Genomic DNA, 18,609 nt, shown 5'->3' with positions numbered 1-18,609 from the left:
CCCGACACGCGACAAGCGCCTCCCCCGCCCCCGCGTGATGAGGTGGGGAGGGGGGGCTCCCGCTCCTTCCCTCGACCCGGCCCTTCGCGGACCGCACACGGCGGGCAAAGGAACTGCGAGTCCGGCCGGCTTTTCTGCGGCCGCCGCCTCCCCGACACCTCGGCTCAAGGTGCCCGATGGCTCTGGCCCCACCTCGCACCAATCCCAGCCCGGTCTACTCAGGCGAGTCCAATCACCGTCCGAGAGGGGCGGCCTTCGCCGCTGGGGGTCCCGCCTCCCCCCAGAGTGACACCACCAGCATCCAATAAGGTTTGGAAATTCCACATCTTCGCCGGGCCACTCCGACGGGGAGGGGAGGGATCTAGCTAAGTGCCGGGGGCCCGGCGGCAGGAGGGCTAGGGCGGAGGGGAGGAAAAGAGCGAGGCTGGAAGTGAGCGGCATAGTATAAGCAGCGTCACCCTTTTACGGGGACGATCCCTCTATCGCTGTGGCGACCAGAGAGGCCAGAGGACCACTTAAAAAGCCCCGCTGGTCTGCCACGGGGACGACCTCCTTTGCGCCCTCGGATTGGGCCCACGGACCCAGGCCGGGCCCTTCCATTGGCGGGTGGCGCTGTCAGTTGCTCAGCGCACAGCTTGCTGGGAGTTGTAGGACGAGGGGTCCTCGTCCCAGAGGCTTCGGACGCTATGAAGGATGTTTCTGCTCGGCCGGCCTGAGCCCACGAGTTCCCGCCTGGGCCTCCTCAGCTTATTTTAGTCCAGGAATCCCCCAGGCTCAGCATGCAGGTTACAAGAGCTTCGTTTCCCGGGGCTCAGGGCCCCGAGGTTCTGGGGACCCGTCTGGGAGACCGTTGAACCGAGGGCTGGCTTCGTGGTTCCCTGGGGTGAAGAAGCCGTTGTGTGACCCGTCGGGGCCAGGGGCGCGGAAGGCCAGAGAGGTTAGGTATTTGTCACCCAGAAGCCTACAGTTCCGTACACCAGAAACGGAGCAAGTTTGTCCGGCTGTTTTGATCAGTCAGTCCAAGGGGGGCCGTGACTGGTCACAATGGGAGAGTGGCTCCTGGCCAAGAGGGAGGGAACCCTTTGTGGGCTCACAAAATAATTGGGAAGATGAACGCGACAGGCAGCCTTGGCAATTTCTTTGTCTCTTTCTTCAAGTATCCTCACCAGGAGTCTCCTTATTCGGCCCTTGTGGGGGCTTTGCCACACCCGAGATCTGGGACCTGTATCTCCACAATTTCCAGAAATGGTAACCCTCTAGCTCCTTCCCCTCCACTGTTCTATTTCCAGTCCCTTAAGCTTGTCCGGTATGCCTGGTTCTCTCACTGCTGGTTTTGTTCCTGACCTTCCCTAGTTGATTTGGACCCAATGGGCAGCTGTTTCATTGAGTTCATGCTAGAGGCACACTTAGCCTGGAGCCTAAGCTTACAAAAATACGGAATCTGAAACCCAAAACAAAATAACACTTGACTTTAGAGTATGAAAACTATAAACGTTTTTAAAAATGGAAATGTTTGGCCATTTCCAAAATACAGCATGGCAATGAGTCCAATGCCACTGTTACAAAAAAATGATTTGTGATTTCTAAAAATGAGTATGACCACGAAGGTCTTAAAAAATAGTCTTTACCTGGATTTCTTCAGCTTCTCCTCCTCCTCCTTCTGACCCAGACTCTCCTTTCTTGCATCTAATACCTTATGTACTCAGCAGGTAACTTGAATGGGGTGAGAAAAGCAAGACTATCTGGAAAACTCACTCACTTTCTGCTTAAAAATCTATGGTTTGTCGCACCTCCTCTCACACCCATCCTGACTGCCTTTCTTCTCTTCCTCAAGACCTTTGCTCTTTTACTCCAACCTCTCCTGGCTCTTCAAAACTTTGCTGCTCCTACATTTTCAGTCACTCCTTTACTAGCATGTTCTTTCTGCCAAGAGTTGTGATCAAGTCCTAAAGGGGGATGCACATCCCCCCTCGACTCAGCTGACTTTCAATTTAGCTGACTTTTGTGACTCTCATCACTATATTCCTCAAAAGAATTGTCCTGCTTTCTGTGTTCATCACCACCCATTTTTTTCCTTCCTCAAAGAAACTATAAAAAAAATTTTTTTTTAATGTTTATTTATTTTTGAGAGAGAGCACCAGCGGAGGAGGGGCAGAGACAGAGAGGGAGAAAGAGAATCTGAAACAGGCTCCAGGCTCTGAGCTGTCAGCACAGAGCCCGATGTGGGGCTTGAACCCATGAACCGCGAGATCATGACCTGAGCTGAAGTCGGAAGCCTAACCGACAACCACCCAGGCGCCCCAACTCCTCTCTTCTGTTGAAACTTTTCACTTGTAGATTACAAGTGACCAAGTCACTTTTCGCCAATATACTTTCCCCAATATACAGCCTCTTTAGTACTTACCATTGTTATGTACTTCCTCATCCTTAAAACTTGCTTTCTTTTTCTAAATCCTCTACTCTTCTGGCCTAATCTCTTGGGCTGTTTCTCACACTCTCCTTCCCTGGTTTCCCTTCGTCCTCTTTATACCCTACCTTTTTTTCTCTATTTGTCATGTTACGTAGATGATTCCCACATCCACACTTTCTCCCCTGAGCTTTGGTCACAGCTGTTCTAAACCTGCACTCATTGTGTCCCCATCTTCCTAAACCCCACATACCTTAAACTTCATTGAACTTTTTTGCTCACTAAACTGTGCTCTCTGAACTTTCCTATTTTATTCTCTCAAGGATATCATTATTCCCCCTTCTCTCCAGCTTGAAACCTTATAGTGTTCCTGGCTTCCTTTCTCTTTTTCCATGTCCAGGCAGGTACCAATTTCTTTCCATGCCCACTGCCAACATCATACTGCATAGAATTTTAGGATGATACAGCACCCTTACCTGTAGTATTACGCCCTCACCTCAGATATTACAGTAGTCTCTGAATTATCCCTGCCCTCCATTTTTTTTCAACCAACCCTATGATTTTTCCCAAATTAATTCTAAAAACAGGTGAAAACATGGTACAAGTCAGTCTTCATTCTAAAAGTTGCACTAGCTCCCTATTGCCATAGGATAAAATCTGGATTCCCTAATACTTCGATAAACCTGGCCTTTTAGTTACCCCCCTAAACATGGTCAAACACGCTTCTTGGCCTTTGCCAGTTTTGTCTACAGAATTCTTACACCTTTACTATTTAAACCTCCCCGTCCTTTGATGTCAGGCCTGCTTTACACTACTGCCTCGAAATTCCCTGTTGCTTCAGAGCCCCAAATTTGAGCTCCAGTGGCTCTTTTCCTCTACTTTCCTCTTTTCAGTTTGTGTCACATGGTAGTATTAAGTGTTTTTATTATGTATGTATGTGTGGGTGCATGGATATATGTATGCACCACACACACGCACAAATACACTGTGTCTCTATTAAGATGAGAACCCTTGGGAACCAACCTAGTGCCTAATCAGTAGACATGTAATAAGGACTTGTTATTGGCGAGGCAGGAAATGATGATGTCCAATTAAGGAGGATAAACAGGACTACAGGCAACCAAGAGTTTTGTGGCTAGTGCAGACCATAGGTGATATGGCGTGAGATCACAGGCGAGGATTAGTTAAGGATTCTCCTTTCCCGGAATCAGCTCAGTGTTTTATTCCATGCTAACAGACTACTTCATCTTTTCTGAGGACCCCAGGCAGCAAATAGTTACAGGGAAGGACAGAAGTCACAGGGTCAGAGGAATAGGACTGATGAAAGTGATCAGGTCCATCGGGGCGTCTAAAGAATTTCAGCCCACTCTCGTAGCCCAGGACAGGGAAAGTACCAAAGGCAGGAAGGATGGAAAAGCAGGGTGACCCATCAAGAAATCAGGGCTTGCTTGGACATTTTGATCAAGTAACAGCAGAGACTGAGTGAATATACATAGAAGGTGAACCGGAGAGCTATGCCGGACTTACCTTTCACCATTAAACTTCTTTCTCACTCCCCATCCTTTTTCCTTCCTTCAAGGGAAAGAGAATCCTTTCTCCTAGGATCTGTGCTCTGAGGCCAGACTCATCTGCCTGTTCTCTCTCCTCTGTCTTCGTCTGTTCCTTTCTGGTGGACTTTTCTTTCAACTCCTACTCATGCTTAAATCTCCTACCCTATGCCCCTCTCTAGCTCCTGATTTCCCGTGGCCTCTTAAAAAGAAGAGTCTACACTTGCTTCTCTAATTCTTGCATTTTACTCCTAAACACTAGGATCTGGCTTTTGCTGTCACCATTCCTCTGAAAATTGCTTTTGCCAGAGTCCCTGGTAACTTCCAACTTGTTAAATCCAGTGAATACTTTTCAGTTATGATCGAACGGAATTTGCTATCGTTTTTGTTTGTTTTTAAAGTAAGCTCCCTCCCGGAGAGAGAGAGGGAGACACCCATCGTGGGGCTGGAGCTCAAGACTTGGAGAGCCACATGCTGTACCAACTGAGCCAGGTGCCCCTGCTTTCAACGCTGCCTCATTTCTTGAAACTTTCTCTTTCTCCTCCCTTGGTTGCTACAACACTGTTCTCGATTTTCCTTCCACTTCCTGCCTCTCTAACCAATCCTTCTCTTTCTTCCTGCAGCACACTACTTCTTCCACCGGGCTCTTAAAACACTGGTATTCCCCAGGGTCCTCAGCCCTATTTAAAAACAAAAACAAAAACTTCATCCTCCCTGATGGTTGTGAGATTTGGAGGTGGCGTTTATAGAGCACTAGCCCATGTTTTATATGGGAGCTCTTTTTTTTTTTTTTTACTGTTATCATTATTGCCCACATCATATCTCTGAATTTACTCCCTCCCTTCTATGCCTATTATTCCTGCTTTTTAGTTCAAGTCCTTACCAGGCTTTCTTTGGATTACTAATTAGTGTCCCTGTTTCCAGTCCATTCTCTATGACCCTGTCAAAAATCTTTCTGAAACCCTAATTTGGTCATGATCTTCAGTGGCTATTCAGGACCTTCATTTCTTCATCAGATATTCTTTGAGCACCTGGAATATGTTTTCCCCAAATGTCTTTGTGGCTTGCTCCCCACTAGAACGGTAATGAGGGCAGGGACTTTTGACTGTGTGCCAAGATACATCATTGTGTAGAGCAAAAATCCCTGCTTTCATGGAAGCTATCTTCTAGGAGGGGCTTCCCTTAACTCTACCTTTCCCTCTGCAACCTCAGCCTAGTCAACCTCATTTCTCCTACTGCCTCACCCTGATTTTTTTTTTTTCCCTTAAAAGAGCCTGATTCCTAAAAGAGTCTTTAGTGCCATCTAGTGGAAGTAGCTGCAATAAAATGCTCTCCTACTTCCAAAGCTTAGACAGCACACACTTCTATTTTGCTTATTTTGAACTGAGATGGGTAAGAGAAAACTTGGTCCCATTGCATTATGGCTGCTTTGCATTTTATCTAGAAATTCGCCGTGCCTTGAGATGTTTCTTTTTTTTTTTTTTAATGTTTATCTTTGAGAAAGAGTGCCCGCGCACGCGAAGAGAGGTGGTCCAGAGAGAGAGGGAGACAGATAATTTGGCACAGAGCCAGATGCGGGGCTTAAACTCATGAACTGTGAGATTATGCCCTGAGCCAAAAGTTGGACACTCAACAGACTGAGCCACCAAGGTGCCCCAAGATGTTTCTAATTGTGAGATCTAATAAGTATAAATAGTTCCTTATAGCTGAGATTTTATGTTAACTGGGCAGCTCTTCACTCTTGAGAAGGTGTGGGATGAAAGGCCTAGAATGATCTGAGCTTTGGAGCTCTGCTTGTGTAACTACTTTCAGGTCAGACTGGAACTAAATGACTCATAAGATCCGTTGTTACTTATTACCCACCGTTTCAGAAAAAATTCTCCACAGTCTTCTTTAACATCTCACTTGACTCCTAGCTGCCTGACCAAATGCTCTGCCTTGACCCCAAACACCCCATAGTGGATATAGTCAGGAAGCTGCACCCAATCTTAATTGGTTTGGCATAAATATAAGCTATTCTTAGATTGTACTTGATTACACACTTTATTCATTTTCTGTGAATTCCTTTTTCTGTGTTTATGAAATAATAAAGCTCATTATTAACCTTTTTTGAAATAAATGTTTTATGAAGCCCCTGATAGATTAACATATTTACTAAAAAATTAATGTGGATAAACACTTTGTGATTAGATTATCTTTTATATAAATTTATCTTCCACATAAAATATACATAAATAAATTGGGTAATAATACAAAGAAAATGGCACATTTTGAGATTGTATTTTGTACTGCGGATGGTGATAATTCTTGTGATTAAAATTAGAGCAGTAGTTGTGAATGTTCTTAGAGAACAGATACTAAAAGGCATGTTTTAAGTGAGTAAACAGACAAAAAAAAATCACACCTGTATGCACAGAGAACGAACTGGTGGGTGCCAGAAGGGAGGGAAGGGGGGACGGGCAAAATGAATAAAGGGCAGTGGGAGATACAGGCTTCCAGTCTTGGAATGAAGGGGTCGCAGGAATCAATGGCACAGCATAAGGAATATATTCAATGATACTGTAATAGCATTGTATGGTGACAGCTGGTAGCGACACTTGTGGTGAGGATAGCATCATGGTTAGACTTGCCGAATGACTGTGTCGTATACCTGAAAGGTAACATTGCGTGTCAACTACACTCAAAAAAATTAATGAAAAAGAAGAAAAAATAAAAGGCATGTTTTGCACTCTTTATAATATTGCATTATAATTTAACATATGCTATTTTTTTCCCTTAGGATTCCTTTGTTATTTGTATTTAATGAACATGTCAACTTGCCAGATTAATCCCGAAACTTTTGATGTAGAAGAGACCCTTTGTCTGGACTACATTCACCCCAGATATCTTCATGGCTTGTTCCCTATCAGAATGGTAAGTCTCTGAAGATAAAGGCTATTGTCTGTGGTGTTCTATGTGTATTCACAGTATCTAGATGCATGTCTAGCCCGTAACTGGAGCCCAATAAATATTTATTAGATGGATATATGAGAAAATTGAGGCACAGCTAGGTAAAGACATGGCCTGAGGTCACATGAAATTACTGGAGAACTGGGACATGAATCCATGTCTTCTGATTCTTACTCTGTTGAGTTGTTCAGTATAACAGCTGGTCTCTATTCAGTACAGCTTATTTATTTATTCATTCATTCCTTCATTCATTCATTCAGAGAGCATGAGCAGGTGAGTGGCAGAGAGAGAGAGACTGGGAGAGAATCCCAAGCTGGCTCCACGTTGTCAGTGCGGAGCCTGACGCGGGCTTGATCTCACGAACCATGAGATCATAACCTGAGCCAAAATTAAGAGTCAGACACTTAACCAGCGGAGCCACCCAGGTGCCCCAAATCGGTACAGCTTTTAGTTCAGGCACCTGGGTCCCCTACCCTGAGCTCTTTGCTTTGAAAGGAACTACTCAGGCTCCTCTGCAGTCACATCCCTACCCAGGGGACAGGGAATACTAAGAATACATTATCCCACTCTACCCCTTTCAGCTTGGCCTCAGGAGTGGTCAAAGGGCAGCTGCTGGGGGTGGTGGAGCTTGATGGAGTTTGTTGGGATGTCCTCCATGGGGTGGAAAGAGAAAAACAATATGGGCTAATGCCTCTTTTTCTCCTTTTGCTCCTGGCCCCCCACATGTTAGGAGTGGGCCTGTCTCCATAGTAAATCTAGTTGTCCCCAAGTATTAAATGTCATTTAAATCAACACTGTGTGAATACCTATATTGTGCCAGACACTGTGTTGGGTATTTTCAAATGTATTTTTTCATTTAAATGTTATCCTTATTTAATAAGGCTCAGAAGTAACTTGATTAAGGACCCACAACTAATCAGGTACAGAGCTAAATGCATAACCAGTATCTTCAGGAAGTGTTAAGTGTTCTACCCTTACCAAAACACTAGAGTGTGTGTGTGTGTGTGTGTGTGTGTGTGTAGATTTTTTTTAGTGAGAAAATAATGTTTGATCAAAACATGTGAACAGTTTAAAAGGGTGTAAGTAAATAGTAAATGTCATGTGCCAGGCCCTGAGTCAGAAATAACCAGTTAACAATTTCTTTTGTTAAAGATACCCATATATTTTAAAACTTACCACCCATAATTTTGAACCTTTTTATTTGGAAAACCTTAGATATGAGCTATACATAGTGGAGAGAGTATAACAAACCTCCAAGAATCTATCATTCGGTGTCACCAGTTCATAGCATTCTCTCATTTTTATTTCATATATTTCTGCCACTGTTACTTTTATTATTATTTTTATTTGTTGGGGTATTCTAAATCAAGTCCAAGATATCATGTCATTTTATTAAATTATGTTAAGATTATATTAATATACTTATTTGGAAAGGTTTAATTATAAATATGGAAAATATTTTGACTTTTCATGTAGAATTCTTAATTTGAAAAATACCATATATGAAAAAAAATAAATTAAAAAAAAAAGAAAAATACCATATATGGTTAAATACTGATTTAAATCCTCTCCTTCATTTCAAAGAGGACTCGGATGGGAGCTAGGCATTTAAAAATGGTTTTTGTGACTATAAATAAAACTTATATGTGTACAGCCTGTGTTATATCATGCTGTTTTCTTTTCAGGATTCTGTGGGACTGCATATTTTTTTGTGATAGTCAGGCCACTTTCTGTTTTTTTCTTTTCCCTTCCTTCGGAAGAGCTGTTCAAAATGGTAAGCAAATAAATGCCTTTTTTCCTTCTCGCTTCTCTGAGTGATAGAACCTGAAAATGATGAATATAAAAGGGCAGATTATGATTTAATGTGGTGCCTTTTCTAATTCAAATGACAGCTAACTTTTCTGAGCTGAGGTGCACCCACATCTTGGTAATAGCATTTAGAACATGAGTAGATTATAATATATCATGGCTTAGAGAGAAGCCTATACATTAGTTCCAGGAATGTTGCTAGGAAATATATATAAATAATGTTCCTGGTTGCCCAGAAATCTATATAATCTCCACCAACTGAGGCAAAGCCCAGTTATTTATTTCTATATTGACAGCAACTATTTTTTTCTTAAGTACCTATTTTCTAGGTAGCATTCCAATCTGCACTGCATTTTAATAAATTCTTCACTTTTTTTGCACAGTGTGCAGGACCTGAAAGCTTTTTGTCCTTTTATTAATGAGGAGTTCATGGTGTTTTCAGGAAACTCTGGTGTGATAGATCCCTTATATTCTTCAGTGTTCACGCCTCTCTTTTAGACAGAGTCCCATCAGGAAAATCTTTGGAGTGATACTCTTTGGGGGGTTGGACTGGGGAGGGGGTCCTTGGGGAGGCTGTTCCTAAATATCTATATGACAAGAGCTGAGAGGCAGTGACCTGGGTGGAAAGAAGACTCAGAAGCTTGATTGCACAGCAAAAACATTTTCCTCATGTACGTATCCAGTGTGGCTTGGTGCCGCCGCTGTCTAGACTTGCGCTGTCCCACATGTGGCTTTTGAGCACTTGACATGTGCTTAATACAAATTAGAAATGGTCTAAGTGTACAAACATGCCGGTTTGAAAAGATTTATAATGAAAAAAGGAATGTCAAATATCTCAAATGTAACGTTTTATATGGATTGCATGTTGAAATGGCCTATATTATAAATATACGTATATTTTAAAATAGACACTTTATTTTTTGGAGTAGTTTTAGGTTCCCAGCAAAATTGAGCAGAAAGCACAGAGAGTTCTTATAGATCCCCTCTCCTCTCACGCACAGCCTCCTTACCATCAGCATCCTGCGCTAAGGAATTACCTTTGTTGTAATTGAACCAATATTGATACATCATTATCACCAAAGTGCACAGTTTTCATTAAGGTTCACTCTTGGTGTTGTGCATTCAGTAGGTTTTGACAAATGTATGATGTCATGTATCCACCATTACAGTATCACACGGAGTAATCTCACTGCCCTAAAAATCCCCAGTGCTTCGCGTATTCACCTCTTCCTCTCCTCACACTCCTGGCAAAGCCCTCATCCTTTTACTGTCTGTGGCTTGTCCTTTGCCCGATGACGTATTGCTGGAGTCATACAGCATGTAGCCTTTTCAGAGTGGCCTCTTTCACCTAGTAACAGACATTTCAGATTCCTTCGCATCTTTTCATGACTTGATAGCTTATTATTATTATTTCTTTTGCACTGGCCACTGTTGCAATATATGAAAGTGGTAATCTTTTCATAGAACTCTAGTACATAAGATCTATTATTAAGCTTATTTTCACTTGTTCCTTTTTACTTTCGTAATGTGGCTTCCAGAATAAAATTGCGTAGACTGCTTACGTTAAATGTGTGCTGAACAGCACTGCTCTAGACCTTGGTAAGACGGTGTCGTTGATAGTTTGTCTTCAGTAAAATCTTCTCATTCCAACGCCTGCCTAAATTTTGCTGCCCCTACAAAGAGCATTCTCCATCTCTAGGACTTCTATACTTTGGGTCGGTCCCTCTACGTTGCCCCCAAACTACCTGGGATTACTATGGTTCTCCCCCTACCTTTCCCAAAAGAGACTTATGTTATTTAATTCATTTTGTCAGGACCAGGTGACAACTGATGAATTAGGTCCTTTTTCACTCTGTTGGGTTCTCTGGAGCATGTTAATTATGGTGTTAATTATGGTGGCCAAGTGGCTTATAATAAAAAATTTTCATGGAAGATGTGACCCAAAGACTTAGGAATGAACTTTTTTTGGTTAAAAAATCTTTGAATTTATGTTACTTTACATTTAGAGAAGTAGCTAATACATTAATATTGTTTCTAGAAACTAATTGGAATAGGAATTCATTCTATCATAATCTGATTTATTCCTCTTTGTATTAGATCTGTTCATCCATGCATTCTCATTGGGAGTGATATTGCCCACAAGAAGGCAAAAATTGGTTCTCGGGGTATGAAAAAAATCTTTTTTAAAGTATAAAACATATGTATTATATATACATAATATATATAATGTATATGTATATATAATACACATATACGCACATTACAAAGCCAAATTACAGCTTATCTGTGTATTAAAGTTTCCTGAGGAGGCAATTAGAAAAAAAAAAGTCTGAAAATTTTCCTTAGGGGCTTAGTTATGAAAGATGTGTTGAGAGACACGGGTTTATCTGGGCTAAATATTCCCACTGCCTGCACATTACAGCAGAGTGTTTTTATGACCAGTTAATCTTAAAAGTTTCTCAAGTAGGGAGGGGAGGAAAAACTGGAGGAAAGATCTAGAAAGATTTCTATTTACAGATTGGAGGAGAAGGAGCATCTGAAGAGTGTTAGAAATCCCAGTTGATTACCAGTTATTAACATTTTGCCAGATTATTAATTTTTTAATTTTTAGAGAGAGAGAGAGAGAGAGTGCACAAGCAGGGGAGAGGGGCAGAGGGAGAGAGAGAGAATCCTAAGCAGGCTCCACACTCAGCACAGAGCCCGATGTGGGGCTCGATCTCACAACCCTGGGATCATGATCTGAGCTGAAATCAAGAGTTGGACACTCGACCAACTGAGTCAGCTAGGCGCCCCTGCCAGATTATTATTGATTGGTTGATTCATGCGTTCATTCTATCTCTCCCTCTCCCCGCTGACCCCCTCCACCACTCCCTGGAGTAGCTGGGTGGTAGTATATGGCTATTCATTGCACTAGTTTTTCAAGTGTTTTCTGGGTGTGAAAATTTTCAAAATAAAAGGTGGGGTAAAATGTCATCCTTCTGCAAATCCTATCTTTACCCACTTCAGTACCCTGATTCTACATGGGGACCCTGTTGAACTAAGTTTCTTGGTAAAGTGTTTTCTGTCTCCTTTTGTCTTTTGCATATATTCCTTTCTTCCTGGACATATTATTTGGCCTCTTTTTCTTCCTTTACCCACAGCCTTTGCCTGGATAATTCCCAGAAGCCTTAAGGTTTGACTTCCTCCAGGAAGCCTTTCATGACCACCCAGCCCCACTTAAGTCTAGGTTAACAGTCCTCCATATATTCCCTTTATTGTGATTGCCCTTGTCGTATAATGTCAACTCGCACATTAAACTTGTCTGTCTTCCCTGGACTGAGTTCCGTGAAGGCAAGGATTATGACTTCTTTTATTCATCTTTTTTTCCTTGGCAGTTACCCCAAGGCCTCACACAGTATTTATTAAATAAAGCAACAATTAATTTTTCTATGAGATACACATTTGTTTTGTATAATTGCATACAAAAGGGAAAACAAGAAAAATTAAAGAAGGCATTGATGTTTTATTTAGCTTATAAAGCTGTACTGCTGATAATAGTATAATATCAGGTTAGACTTTTATAAATATTAAAAATAGCTCCGGGTCCCTATTATTACCCCTGTAAAACTCTTGGCGAGATGTCCCTGACAATTCCGGAAAAAATTGTTTCTCTCAGCTCCAACAGAGCTCTGTTTCTGCTTCTATATTAGAGCATTCTGGGGGATTCGGTGGGGAGATACAAAGCAAGGGTGTTGTCTTTTAGGAGTTTGGAGTTTAGTGAGAGATACAGATTGGGAGTGATACTAATAGTTTTTCCTTACATTTGTACCATTTTTTGATAGTTTACAACTCAATTTCACATCATTTATTCCTCACAAAAGCCCTGTAAACTAGGTACTATTAAAAAAATTTTTTTTAATGTTTATTTATTTTTGAAGGAGAGAGAGAGACAGAGTGTGAGTCGGGGAGGGGCAGAGAGAGAGGGAGACACAGAATCTGAAGCAGACTTCAGGCTCTGAGCTGTCAGCACAGAGGCCGATGTGGGGCTCGAACTCACAAACTGCGAGATCATGACCTGAGCTGAAGTCGGATGCTTAACCGACTGAGCCACCCAAGCGCCCCTGAACCTGGTACTATTAATTCTATTTTAAGGATGCTGCTAATAAGAATGTGTTATGAAGGTAAGAGATTCTCTTTTTTATTTTCTAGACTTTAGGCATGTTCCCCATATCTGGAGTCCATTGATTTTAAATGGGTAGCACCTTACCAAACTCTTCACCCTTCCTTTTGTACAAAATTGTGTAGGTACAACCAGGCTCCAACTTCACCCTTCACCATTAGGAGCTACTCTCTAATGAATGATGTCCTTACTCCAGATTGAAAAGTCCTCCAGTGAAATGCATGAGATTAGGTAGAGTTGATTGTTTTTCTTTTTTAAAGTTTATTTATTTTTAGTAATCTCTACACCCAACGTGGGGTTCAAACTCATAATCCTGAGATCAAGAGTCGTAACACTCTTCTGACTGACCCAGCCAGGTGCCCCAGGTCAACTGTTTTTCTAATTTAGCGCATCTTTAGATATATAATTCTACATATTTACCGAAGACAAAGGCTATGATTGAAGCTATCTAAAATATGTATGCATATTGGGAAAAGACTAGAAGAGTATGCACAGACTAGTCATTACCAGGTGGTAGATTTAGGAGTGATTTTTTTCTCTATAAATTAAAATTTGTTTTATGATTTTTAGAGTGTGTACATATCCGAGTTCTTCTGCATATTAATTAAGGAAAGCTAAGGATCACCTATTTTTTTTAATTAAATATAATTTATTGTCAAATTGGTATCCGTACAACACCCAGTGCTCATCCCAACGGGTAAGGGTCACCTATCTTGAGTCCTAATAGAGTCTCGGCTAATTTAACCCACTAGTTGAGTAGCCATTTTCCCTCTGTCTTCCCATCTCTCATCAAGAACATCTCCTCTCAAGAGAATGCATAGAACTCTGCCAAAATCATTGGATCAAACCATAGCATCAAGTCACATTGACCAGGAAAGATTTGTCCCTGTATTCCTCAGCTCTGTCACTTTTCTGTTGTGAATTGGACCTAATGAATTCTTGCTTTGTCCCTCCTGAAGCAAAGTACTTTGTTCAGGACAGGTCAGGCTTATATTCCCATCCACCATGTTTCACAGGGGTGGTTCTCTGATCAAAACTCAGAAATGAAAATGAAACTGGAGGCAGGAAGATTAGTTCAGAGGCTGAGCAGTTGTTTACTTGAGAGAAGATACTGAACTAAGGCAGGAACAATAAGGATCAAAACTGTAATAGTATGAAAACAGAGGCCCTTGAGCAGTATAATTGATACAAATTGATGATCAATTAATTAGGACCTAGGGGTCAACGATGACTGAAAGCTCTAACTTGGATGACTTCGGTAGATAGTATAACTCACAAAACTGAGTTTGTTTTGGATATGCTTCGAATGAGGTAGCTTCAGATGGGGGCGCCTGGACAGTAGTTGGGAACGTGTCTGGGTTGGGAGAGATGAAAGCTGGAGATAAAAATTTGAGAATCATCAGATTTTTGTTTGTTTTTTTTGGTAACTACCAAAAATGTATGCAATCTTTTGGTTAAAGCGACACTATTCCTTTGATGTAAATTGCGTCTGCTCCACAATATATGCTTCAGACATTTTTACTGTCTTCATAGTGTTAATGATAGCATTTGGACCACCATTCGTCCAGGGTCCAGGGAGCAAATGAGCGCAGGAGGCAGAGTGGAAAATCAAAGGAAGAGATTTCATCACTTAGTGAACTCAGAGGGCTGTCTGTATTCTGGGGATGAGACACTGTTGGTGGTCTTCAAATGACAAAAAGGAATCTGCACATCCCTTGTTCATGGCCCTTTCTCACAATGTGACTCCAGACGGTTTTCTTGTTTGTTTGTTTGTTTTAATGTTTATTTATTTTTGAGAGAGACAGAGATAGAATGCGAGTGGGTTAGGGGCAGAGACAGAGGGAGACCCAGAATCCAAAGCAGGCTCCAGGCTCGAGCCATCAGCACAGAGCCCGACACTGGGCTCAGACTCACGAGCTGTGAGATCATGACCTGAGCCGAAGTCGGACGCTCAACCGACTGAGCCACCTAGGCGCTGTTTTGTTTGTTGGTTTTTAAATCATAATTTGGGCCTAATGCAAAAAAAGAGTCCTGCAGAGTCCCGGCTCACCCTTCGTGTGTGGCCACACCTATGCAAGAGCTCTTAAAAAAAATCAGTTACACTACGTGCTGCCATTTCAACTGACCTGCAGTAGTCCAGTGATATTTGTAGGTAGCGAGGATTGCCCTCCCTACGATGGCAGGTACATATTCTTTTCCTTGACTGAGCAGAGCCCATCTGGAGGGCCTTGAAAGCCCTTGGAGGGAGAATGACTTAATACTAGGTCCTGAGCTTTGGGTGATCCCCTTTTTAACAAGGCCATTTTCTCAGTTGGGGGCTTCCATAGCATCATATTTACCTACTCTTCTTCTTCTACAAATACATAGAGCGATGTTGGGGGGAGGGTCACTTTTCACTGTAATGGGAGGTGGGTGACTACTCTCTACTTAAATGCTTGGTCCTGATAAGTCTAGTGAAGCTATGCCCTGCCTAAGCTTACAACTCTACCAAGAGCACAGAGGCTTGCCCTGCTCCTTCAGATCTGCCTGGAAGTTTTTTCCCCAAGTAAGCCCTCTTTTACATTCACAATCTGTAGCACTAGGGGTAAGCGTGTTTGTGCCCCTTTTGCATGACTTTGCCCAACACACAGACATTTTCCATCTTCAAGGACTGCAAGAGGATTTTAGTGAGAAAGAAAGAAAAAAGGAAAAAGCTCTTTTCTCTCCTGAGAGCCCCAGGACAGAAAAGACTGTGATCTACCTCTAGCCCAGAGCTGGCTTAGTACTCAGCAATTTAGTTTAGTCACATGCAGCCAAACTGCCCCTATCACTCAGTTCTCCTCCTTTGAAGATTGGACCCACACTGGTTTTATTTTTCATCTTCTCATGCTCCGTGGTCTTTTGTAACATTTAAAATAGTAACCTATGGTTTGGGGAGGCCATTAGCCAATTCACTTCCCTTAGCAATGTCCACCTGCTGAGCTGTTGTGCTCTAGTCTTCAAGTATCCTCTGACCTGGTTTGAATCAGTAGCTATTTGGACAAGGCTTTCTGTTGTGTCCCAGCTGTTCGAACATTAGACATCTATTCTTTGTCAAAAAGGAGGAAAGAGCAAAGTTGTTCATATGTTTCCTCTTGTGGTTGCATCAGTATTCGTTTGCCTTGCCCGACACGTGTACTTCATAATTGCTAATTTTTATTCGTTCCTTCATATATGCCAGTGTTACTGTGTGAATCGTATCCCCCCAAAATTCATATGTTGAACTTCGTATGTTGAAGTTCTAACACCCAGTATGCTTCAGATTGTGACTGTACTTGGAGATAGGGCCTTTAAAGAAGTAATTAAGATTAAATGAATTCATGTGGGTGGGCCCTAATCCAACATGACGGGTCCTTATAAAGAAGAGGAAGAGACCCCAGGAAGGCAGGTGTACTGAGAAAAGGCAGTGTAAGGACACAGTGAGAAGGTGCCATCTGCAAGCCAAGAAAAGAGGCCTCAGGAGAAACGCACCTTGATGACACTTTGATTTTGGATTTCCAGCCCTCAGAACCGTGAGAAACTTAATTTCTGTTGTTTAAATCACCCAATCTACGGTGTTTTGTTATGGCAGTTCTAACAAATGGATACAGCCAGGCCATGTAGTAACTGCTTTTCATGAATTATCTCTTTAATAGTTGCAGTTACCAAATGGGGCAGGTCCTAGTGAGACAGGGACTCCCAGTATAATTTTTGCCCACAGCAGGAACTCTGTTCAGAGTATGCTCAGGCCTGACCCTGAAGGTGGGTAAGTAAATAAAATATGCTGGCTCATGAATAGGTGAGGTGGGGAGAGGAATTTAACGGAGCCAAGCATTTTTCTGACAGGCATGTCTCTATCTTGATTATGCTTACTCCTTTTTCATTACATTAAAGGAGAACGGTAACACTTCATTTACACCGGGGCAAATTCTTGCAAGCTTTTATTTATTGAGCTGGTAAGTCCCTTCTGATTATTCACTATTTGTTTTTAATTTCCCCCGCTATTTTGGTCTCTTTCTTACCCAGATCCAGGGAACAGCTGGGAAAAATGTATTTGCATATACCTATTATTTTTCCTTTCCTATATAGACTGGCTAAAATTGTAGGTCTCAAGGTTTGTCAAAAGTACAGAAACTGACACAAGTATGTATAAGAACATGCAATGTAATGTCGTAAAACGTCAGTGGGGTAAGGATTAGTTAATAGTATTGAAGAATAATTTGAAAAAACAATAGTTAACTCCCTTACCTCACAGATTATACCCAAAATTAAGTTAAGATGGAGTGAAGATTTAAATATCAAAGAAGAAACATGGAAGTATTAAAATGTAAAGATAAATATTTTAATATAATCTCAGGGTGCAGAAGTTATGTCTAAACATCCATAAACAGAAGTCCTAAAAGAAGAAACAAAACTGGAAAAAGTGATAGATTTGATTGCAGAAAAGCGGCATGTTGGCCATGGCAGAAGAGGTAGGACCACTGCTCAACATTAGTGGATTCAAGGAAGAATTTATAATAATTAAATCTCTTCTTTCCAGGTGTCCTTGAGGCTGAACAAGAATGAACGCATAAGCTGGTCTCGGAAGCCAGGTCGGACCAACCGGAAAAGGCATCACCTCAGCAGATGACACCCATCTTCTGAAGGCTTAGAGGTGGTCCCCAAAGGATGCTTGGGGACACGACAAGGTGGTGTCATTAGAACCAGTTGGGAGAGGCTTGCGGTTCCACTGCCAGCCCCTTTGCGAACCAGGGGAGTGCTGTGATGGAAAATGGCCCGAGTGTAACTGAGGAAGCATTGCGGTCTCCTCCAGGGAGGAGAGCTGTCCTCACCGACAGCTGAAAATCCACGTGAGCAGCAAAACCGAAAGCTCCCGGTGAATCCTCATGTGTTAACACATGTAATAATGTGATGGTCAGTATTTATGTAATATTTTAAACCTCTTGTAGTACTTTTACACATGACCCTACTCTTTTAGAAATAGTATGGGTCGTGATGATGGATTTGAGTTTGCATTCTGGTTCAACCTATTGGCTGTGTGATCCTAAATAAGTTACTTAACCTCTCAGGACCTGTTTTCTCCTCTGTAAAATGGTGATGGTGATGGTGATGGGTCAAGGTGAGACCCACCTTACAGGATAAGGCTTGAATGAGACAAATACCTAGTATGACATTTGACCCACAGGGGGCACTGCATTTCCTTCTCTAAAGGTAGCTATTTGCATTGGTTGACCTCAAACTTTCACAATGGTCGCATGTTTATAAAGGAAACGTGTTCTCTTCAAATGTGTCTCAAGTTACATGGTGATTCTTAACTGCAGCAATGGGGGTGATGTCTGTACTGTTAAAAAGCACCTGCACCCCGGCCCCAGACTTCCTTGCTGAGGATCACTGGTCTACACTTTGATATCCCGAGTATCTCTCAGTAGTTGGATATTCTTGTTTGATATTTTCACTCATAGCTTTATTTCAGTAAAGTAAGGGTTTGCCTCCATGGGAGGGCAATACATTAAGCTAATCAAAAAGGTAGTCCACAGATTACTTTCTCATGTGCAGCTAGATGCCAGGATTCATTTTTTCTTGGGCAATTCGGAGGCGGGGCAGTTAATGGAAAGAAGGATGGAAACACAAAGGGTACTCAGGGCCTACAGGAGGATTGATTGGGCCATGGCGGGGAAAATGGATAAAAAGGAAGGGAGAAGGAACTGGAGACGGTTATCATTTTTCTCATAGCCTCTCAT

General features: G+C 42.1%; 1 long non-coding RNA gene across 3 annotated transcripts; it reads left to right on the top strand.

Moving 5' to 3' along the window:
- Positions 1–424: 424 nt before the first annotated feature.
- LOC109272147 (uncharacterized) lies at positions 425–17,898 on the top strand. 3 transcript variants are annotated; one of them, XR_002082315.2, is made up of 5 exons: positions 425–785; positions 1,158–1,248; positions 6,734–6,867; positions 8,589–8,677; positions 17,409–17,898. It is a non-coding gene; the product is annotated as an uncharacterized LOC109272147 (long non-coding RNA). The 3 variants fall into 3 exon arrangements; XR_002082314.2 differs by having other exon boundaries at positions 425–942; XR_002082313.2 differs by having other exon boundaries at positions 425–1,248.
- Positions 17,899–18,609: the final 711 nt, after the last annotated feature.

This window comes from Panthera pardus, unplaced genomic scaffold, assembly GCF_024362965.1.
Source record: "Panthera pardus isolate Hobbes unplaced genomic scaffold, ASM2436296v1 HiC_scaffold_11, whole genome shotgun sequence".
NCBI lineage: Eukaryota > Metazoa > Chordata > Mammalia > Carnivora > Felidae > Panthera > Panthera pardus.
This window is presented reverse-complemented; position numbering and strand designations above follow the sequence as displayed.